Consider the following 9,713-nt stretch of genomic DNA (forward strand, 5'->3'; position numbering starts at 1 on the left):
GTTAGAGTTTACATAACTATATATAGACAAAAGTATGTGGACACCCTTAAAATGGTGTGGATTGGCTATTTCAGCCACACCCGTATGCTGACAGGTGTATAAATCGAGCACATACCATGTAATCCCATATGACAAACATTGGCAGTAGTATGGCTTACTGAAGAGCTCAGTGACTTTCAATGTTTGTCAGGAGCTTCAGGAAATGGTTTCCATGGCCGAGCAGCTGCACACAAGCTACAATCACCTTGCGCAATGCCAAGCATCGGCTGGGTGGTGTAAAGCCTCGCTGCCATTGGAATCTGGATAGTGGAAACGCATTCTTTTGAGTGATGAATCACGCTTCGGCCATCTGGCAGTTCCGATGACAAATCTGGGTTTGGCGGATGCCCGGAGAACGCTACCTGCACGAAGGCATAGTGCCAACTGTACATTTTTGGTGGAGGAGGAATAATGGTCTGGGACTGTTTTTCATGGTTCGGGCTAAAGGACCCTTAGTTCGCAGTGAAGGGAAATCTAACGCTACAGCAAACAATGACATTCTAGACTATTCTGTGCTCCCAACTTTGTGGCAACAGTTTGGGGAAGGCCCTTTCCTGTTTTAGCATGACAATAGCCTCGTGCACTAAGCGAGGGCCATACAGACATGGTTAGTTGAGATCAGTGTGGAAGAACAATAATCTATCTTTTCAATTAAAAAGACAACGGAGTCTGTCAGATTCCCAGTCATTCCAATTAATGTAATACCCCTTGATCTTCAGGAATAGGGCTTGGAAATAGTGAAATATAGATTAGYCAAATTGTTACCTGAGCACAACCCAGAAACCAAGGACTAATTAGCCTAATTGGTTTTTGATTTTGTTGTTAAAAAATAAATGTTGCTCTTGGAATGGCATGCTTTGAGCACTACCGAATAATTGTCCATGAAGAAAATAAAAGCCCGACTCGTGGTCTTCTTAAATCAAACTCCTTTTTCACAGTATTGAGCACAACCTTTTATTCCATAGGCTGGGATCCGCACCATGCAGCTGTTGCAAAAGCGCACTTTTCACTGGCTGTCCACTGGGGCTTATTCATTACTCCGATTCTGTTGCAAAACGTTTCTTAAACAGAAGGAAACAGAATGAAATTGGGAGGGACCTACCAGAATTTGTTCAATAGAAACTCTCTTTTTGCTTCCGTTTTGTTCTCAATCACTAAACAGTTTCCGTAATGAATACACCCCTGGCTGCAAAAACAATGATTGATAGGCAGCTTAAACTGCTGTTGTCCTTACCTCCAAGAGTTTATTCAAGTTTGCTGATCTTTGGATGCCGACAGCAGTCGCACCATTGGTAGACATATCTTGGACTGTAGCCTTCAAAAGCCTATTTCTGCTATTTTCCCGGGATCCTTCAAATGCATTTGGTGTGTCATCATAGGGGTCTCTGATTTGTGATCAAACTCGCTCAGGCGGAACAAACAAAAACTTTTTTCAATACTGATTTGAATGTCATTGAGAAAGCAGAAAGGTGTCAAAAAAGGTTTCGCAAGCATCCTAGAAGTAATCATYTAGTTTTTCAAAAGTATCTGTAATCGGATTACAATATTTTTGCTGGTAACGTAATGGATTACAGTCACAGTTTGTTTGTAATCCGTTACTCCSCAACCCTGGGTGGCTGTAGGCTCACTAAAACAGTGACTATTGACTCAATTGGCGGCTCGTAATCTTCAATGTAGCCTGTACTGCRAGACTCTGCCACATACAATATGAGTTACCACAGATTTATACTGTAGGCTACATTCATTGTGATGGTTTGTCAGTTGTCATGTCGTTCTTCCTCCTCAGACGAGGAGGAGCATGGATCGGACCAAGATGCGGAGTAGGAGGTATTGCATGATTTTAATGGCAAAACACAAACACTACAAATAAACAAAACAACAAACGTGACTTAACCTGCAACAATCCTGTGTGGCCAAACGCTAACACAGGAAACAAACACCACAAAACACAGTGAAACCCTGGCTGCCTTAGTATGACTCTCAATCAGAGACAAACGATACCACCTGTCTCTAATTGAGAATCATACAGGCAGGCCGAACACAAAACACAACATAGAAATAGAAAACATCGACGTGCCCACCCAACACTCACGCCGGACCATAAAGACATACAAAACAAGAGAAAACAGGTCAGGAACGTGACATAACCCCCCCTTAAGGTGCGAACTCCGGGCGCACCAGCCACAAAGTCTAGGGGAGGGTTCTGGGTGGGTCATCTGACCACGGTGGTGGCTCAGGCCTCTGGGCGAGGTCCCCCCACCATAGTTCACTCCCCGCTTCCGTATCCCCCTCCCAATGACCACCCTCCAACTCAACCCACCTAAATGAAGGGCAGCATCGGGATAAGGGCCAGCACCGGGATAAGGGGCGGCAGCTCCGGGATAAGGGCGGCGCTCGGACTGAGTGGCAGCTCATGACTGGGTGGCAAGCTCAGACTGTAGGGCAAGCTCATGACGTAGGGCAGTGACTGACTGCATGACTGGAGGGCAGCTCATTGACTGGAGGGCAGTCTCATGACCGTTGAGGGCAGCTCATGACTGTCTGGCGTCTCTGGCAGCTCCTGACTGGCTGGCGTCTCTGGCAGCTCCTGTCGGCTGGCGTCTCTGGCAGGTCCTTGACTGGCTGGCGTCGCTCTGGCGTCCTGACTGGCTGGCGTCTCTGGCAGCTCCTGACTGGCTGGCGTCTCTGGGCAGCTCCTCTGATGGCTGGCGTCTCTGGCACGCTCCTGACTGGCTGGCGCTCTGGCAGTTTCCTGACTGGTGGCCCGTTCTCTGGCAGCGACCTGTACCGGTGGCGTCTCTGCAGAGCGTCCTGACTGGCTGGCGTCTCTGGCAGGCTCCTGGACTGGCTGGCGTCTCCCTGGAGGCTCCTGACTGCTGGCGGCTTCCTGGCGCGCTCCTGACTGCCACGGACGGCTCTGCGGCTTCGTGAGACGGCTCTAGCGGCTGGGCAGACGGACGGCTACTCAGACGGCGCTGGGCACGGAGGCTAGACTGCGCGGCAAAACGGACAGGCTCCAGGCGGGCAGAAAGCGACGTAGAGCGCTGAGACGGTCGGCTCAGGAACGGCGCTGGCAGTCGGACGGCTCAGACGGCGCCTGGGCATCACGGACGCGCAGACGTTCGCTGGCAACGGCGCTCGCGTGGGAGACGGACGGCTCAGACAGGCGCTGGGCAGACGGATTGCTCAGCGGGCTGCATAGACGGGCTCAGACGTGGAGCAGACAGATGGCTCAAGCGGCGCTTGGGCAGAGATGCAGATGGCTGGCAAAGTCCCAACTGCGCTGGAGAGCACAGATTTGGCTCAGACGGCGCTGGGCATGACCAGATGGGCTCTCAGACGGCGCTGGGACAGACAGATGGCCTCAGACGGCGCTGGGGCAGACAGATGGCTCAGTACGGCGTTGGGCAGCCGTGGCAGGTTAGGCACCGCGTGGGTGCAGGGCAGCTCAGGCACCCGCTGGGCAGGACGCAGACTCTGGCCGGCTTGAGACCTGCACATATAGGCCTGATGCGTGGTTCCGGAACTTGGAGTACTGGGTTGGCTCTAGGGCACGCACACATCAAGGAGTGCGACGTGGCGTGGGAGGCAAGGAACAGGGCTCTGGAGATGCACTGTGAAGCCTGGTGCGTGGTGTAGGCACTGGTGGATTAGCTGGGTGGGCGGGAAGTGTGCGGATATGCCGGACCGTGAAGCGGAGGGATCACGCGCTCTTGAGCCCCGAAGACCTCTTCCAAACCTACCAGGGTTGAATGGTCCCCGTCCGCCCAAACGCCGGACTGCGGCCGAGGTGAGAATACGCCCGCATGGGCTAGCAGGCCGAACCGGGGACACCACCCTGTAATAGCTGGTAGCCATGTAACGCCGGCCCGTAGGACCGTACTGTGAGGCAGATATCGTTGGGGCCGGTACTTCATGACATCCGGCTCGATGCCCAACCTAGCCTCCCAGTGCTGGCAAGGTGAATAGCCCGCACTGGGCTAAGCACGCGTCACTGGGGACACCGGTGCGCTTTACCGCATATACACGGTGTCTGACCAGTACTGACGCGGCCCTCTCACTGCCCACGGTAGCCGGGAGTTGGTCTCAGGTTCCAACGCCGGCTTTCGCCACATCCCCCTATTAGCCTCCCCCAAGAAATTTTTGGGTGAGCCTTCTCGGGTTCCAGCCACTCTGCCTTGCAAAGCGCCTCATAAATGCCGCCGCTCTCGCTTTCGCTGCCTCAGCTCCGCTTTGGGGGCGGCCGAACACTCCACTGCGCTGTGCCCAGGGTCTTTACCGTCTTAGGATCTCCTCCCCAAGTCCATTCCTCTTCATCTCCATGCTTTGGTTCTTGCGCGTCTTCAGTCCAATCCGCTTGGTCCGTGGTTTGGTGGGTGTTCTTGTCACGACTGTTAATGTCATTCTCCCTCCTTTCAGAAGACGAGGAGGAGCATGGATCGGACCAAGATGCGTTTGAGTAGGAAGGTAATTCATGATTTTACATGGCAAACCAACAAACACTGACAATAACAAACATGATCAAACTGGACTACCTGCAACAGTCCTGTTGTGGCCCAACGCTAAACAGGAAACAAACACCCAACACAATAACACCAGGTTTGGAAACCCCTGGCTGGCCTTAGTATGGCTTCTCAATCAGAGAACAAACGATACACACCTGCTCCTCTTAATTGAGAATCATACCAGGCACGAACACAAACCCAACATAAGCAAAATAGAGAAAACATAGACCGCTCCACCCAACACTCACTGCCCTGACAATAAAGACATACAAAACAAGAGAAATCAGTCAGGCACACGTGAACAACTGTAGGCTACATTCATTGTGTTGGTTCATAGAGAAGTTTAAGAGACTGTTAGTTAACATTTTTTGTTCTGTGTGCCGACAGGCCATGGCAATTCACCAGGGTATTACTCATCTTAACTCCCGTACCTGTCGAACTCACTCTTGTCTCCTTCTATTCTCGTATGTTAGTTAACAATTCTTTTTTCATAACTTTAAAACGTCTTATTCTCTCCATTTCCGGAGGCACCAGGCAAGCTTCATGATTCAATCATCAGAGCAGAACAGTGTGTGAGGGATGCTCCCAAACCAGCTCTGAAATCACTGTGTATCTCGCCCCCCTCCTCCCCGCTTCTCTGTTCTTTTCATTCTTTCTGACCATCTCTCTCATCCATGTGCTTTCACATCCACTCCTCTAAATCGGTTGGTTAGGTACTGGTTTGGATCTTCCTCCTCTTTCTCTTTCCTCGGTTCTGTCTTCTGCTATTCTCTCTCACCTTGTTCCCTCTCTCTTTCTATCTCTCTCTCTCTCTACCCTCTCTCACGCTCTCCCTCTCTTCTCGTCTGTTTTCTCATCCCTTATCCACTTAGCATTTCAAGCTGAGAATCGAGGGAGGACTATGCCCCGCCGCCACTGCATCATCTTCTGCTCTAAACGGCATGTAAGAAGACAGAGAGGAGCAACAGAGGAGAGGAATAAATAAAGCGATACTGGAGAACAGGGAGCAGTAGAATAGAGAGAGAGAGACATACCAGAGAGAGAGAAATACAGAGAAGAAAAGGTGAGAGAGCGAGAAGGGATATTTACTGTGTGGCACTGCTGGAGCATACTGTGCGAAACATACTCATCTAGATGGAACCGCATTGAGAATACTGTACTGCAGACTTATGGCTTGTCATAATATGCCATAGAGATCCGATTTTCATCTCAATAGATACTAGCTTTTATGGGTCCATATGTTCTTCAGAATTGTGCAGGTCCAGTGGAATAACTCAAGCGATGGTCTTCTTCTGTCTGCATAATAGATGGTTAGAGGTAACCTTTAAAGAGATTGATTGTTATAGTCACTGTAACCATATGCACTACCAGTTGATTCCTAAGCTATTCTGGACTGCTGACTAGAAGCATACTATCTGATCACAGCACACATACCACCCTCTCACACTGTTAAATCACAGCCCACACATACCACATCACTCACCCTGCTATCATCAGCCCCACACATACCACATCACTCACCCTGCATCACAGCCCACACATACCACACCTCCACTCCACCTCACTGTTATACACACCAACACACACCACATCACTCACTTGCTATCACAGCCCACACCACACATACCAACGGTCTACTCACCCTGCTATTACAGCCACACATACCACATCACTCACCCTGTTATCACAGCCCACACATACCACACTCACTCACCCTGCTTACCACAGCCCACACATACCACATCACTCACCCTGTTATCACAGCCCACACATACCAATCACTTCACCCTGCTATCACAGCCCACACATACACCGATCACTCCACTTCCTGACTATCACAGCCCACACATACCACATCACTCACCCTGTTATCACAGCCCACACATACCACATCACTCACCCCTGTTATCACAGCCCACACATACCACATCACTCCCCTGTATCACAGCCCCCCACACTACACATCACTCACCCTGCTTATCACAGCCCACACATACCACATCACTCACCCTGCTATCACAGCCCACCATAACCACATCACTCACCCTGCTATCACCACCCCACATACCACATCATCACTCTGCTATCACAGCCCACACAAACATCACTATCACCCTGCTATCACCAGCCCACACATACCAACATCACTCACCCTGCTATCACACGCCCCACACCTACCACATCACTCACCTGCTATCACAGCCCACACATTACACATCACTCACCCTGTTATCACAGCCCACACATACCACACATCACTCACCCTGCTATCACAGCCCACACAACTAACCACATCACTCACCCTGTTATCACAGCCCACACATACCACATATCACTCACCCTGTCTATCACAGCCCACACATACACACATCACTCACCCTGCTATCACAGCCCACACATACTACCACAATCACTCACACTGCTATCACAGCCCACACATACCACATCACCACCCTGCTATCACAGCCCACACAACCACATCAACTCACCCTGCTATCACAGCCCACACATACCACATCACTCACCCTGTTATCACAGCCCACACATACCACATCACTCACCCTGTTATTACAGCCCAACATACCAACATCACTCACCCGGATTATCACATCCACCTATCCCACATCACTCCTCTGCTATCCACAGCCCACACATACACATCCTCACCCTGCTTCACAGCCCACACATACCACATCACTCACACCCTGCTATCAACAGCCACACACATACCACATACACTCACCCTGCTATCACAGCCCACACAACCCACATCACTCACCCTGCTATCACAGCCCACACATACCACATCACTCACCTGTTTATCACAGCCCACACATACCACATCACTCACCCTGTTTCTCAGCCCACACATACCACATCTCCTCCCGGTTATCACATCCCACACATACCACAGTCACTCACTACTGCTATCACAGCCACACATACCACATACTCACCCTGCTATCAAACGACCACACATACCACATCCTCACCTGTTATCAAAGCCCACACATACCACATCACTCACGCCTGTTATCACAGCCCACACAACCACATATCAACTCACCCTGCTATCACAGCCCACACATACCACATCACTCACCCTGTTATCAACGACCCAACAATACCACATCACTCACCCTGCTATCACAGCCCAACATACTGACGATCAGCAGGCATGCCATATCACCCACTCTGCTATCACAGCCCACCCTACCACATCCACTCACCCTGTTTATCACAGCCCACACATACCACATCACTCACCCTGTTTATCACAGCCCACACATACCACATACACTCACCCTGCTATCACAGCCCCACACATACCCACACTACCCTTTATCACAGCCCACACATACAATCCTCACCCTGTTATCACAGCCCACACATACCACATCACTACCACTCTATCACAGCCCACACATACCACATTCACTCACCCTGCTATCACAGCCCACACATACCAATCACTCACCTGCTCGTATCACAGCACACACTACCACATCACTCACCACCTGCTATCACAGCCCACACATACCACATCATCACACTGCTATCACAAGCCCACACATACCACATCACTCACCCTGCTATCACAGCCCACACATACCACATCACTCACCCTGCTATCACAGCACACATACCACATCACTCACTGCTATCACAGCCCACACATCCACATCACTCACCTGCTATCACAGCCCACACATACCACATCACTCTACCTGCTATCCACCGCCCACACTACCACATCACTCACCCTGCTATCACAGCCCACACATACCACATCACTCACCCTGTTATCACAGCCCACACATACCACATCACTCACATTGCTATCACAGTCCACACCTACCACATCACTGACCCTATATCACACGCCCACACAATAACTAATTGATCAGCAAAGGTATGTGCATTTTTATAGAGACCCTGAAAGCGCTCTCTGATGGATGGAGAGGTAATTGCTAGTCAAAGGTATTGATCCACGATGTCTGGCTGGCATGCAGCCTAATGGAAGGTGAAGGGACATGGCATGGCTTGTAGTGTTGTTATCTAATGAGGGGTGTGTAGCATTAGGCTAGCTGAAGGAAATGGGCTGGTATCTGTTGACACTTTTATTTTATTACATGCTACATTAAAGCCTTCTCTTCTTTTAAGAGAGGAATTCTATTATATTCAAGGCAGCCATATAATATTGAAATATTCTCCCACATATTGTCTTTGAGTTTGTCTTTGACTGTGAGAGATGGATTCAATTCAGCGATACATTTCTTCACAGCACTTCACTATACTTGCTCCCAGTAGTTTTAACCTTGTTTATGTGTGTGTGTTAATCCAAAACAGATGTTACCACACCACACCTTAATGCTCTACTTGGGAGGGATACTGTAAGAGGATCTCATTGGGGTTTTGGTGGTTTGATGCTGTGCTGCTGWGTGTATTACARCTTATAAGCAGGGTGCAATACACTGTCCCAACAATACCACACACCGCTGTCACTATGGGTCTTTAAATGGTGGCTGTATCTTTTGAGCTGTAACTCATTACACGTTAAAACCATAAGTTCCTAGATGACAGACAGCCTCCACTATCCTAATGTGATATGATAAAACATTATGACAAGCTGTGGTTAAAAGTGAAGATTCACTGTTTGTGACAACCAAGACTGTGCCGTTCCTGTGACATGGTAATTACAYGGTAATTACATTAATTTTACTCTGTCATGATAGATGTCACGTTGTTATTTCAACGTCTGAAGGAAATACTGTACATTCTGTACAAAGGGAGAACTGTAGTGGGTTTTCAATGATTGGCAAAAGCTAACACAATGCAATGGAATTGGACTGCCAACAGAAAACAAAGGAGTCAATAAACAATGTCCAATACCATATACACTCTTMGAAAAAAGGGATTCCAAGAGGGTTCTTTGAACGTCCCCATAGGATAACCCTTTTGGGTTCTAGGTAGAACCCTTTCGGGTTCCACRTAGAACCCTCTGTGGAAAAGGTTCTACATGGAACCCAAAAGTATTCTACCTGAAACAAAAAGGACCGAAACCTGGGACCAAAAGGGTTCTACCTAGATCCAGAAAAGGGTTCTTCAAAGGCTTCTCCTATGGTAACAGCTGAAGAACCCTTTTAGGCTCTAGAGAGCATATTTTTT

The sequence above is a fragment of the Salvelinus sp. IW2-2015 genome, unplaced genomic scaffold (genome assembly GCF_002910315.2).
Source record: "Salvelinus sp. IW2-2015 unplaced genomic scaffold, ASM291031v2 Un_scaffold3189, whole genome shotgun sequence".
NCBI lineage: Eukaryota > Metazoa > Chordata > Actinopteri > Salmoniformes > Salmonidae > Salvelinus > Salvelinus sp. IW2-2015.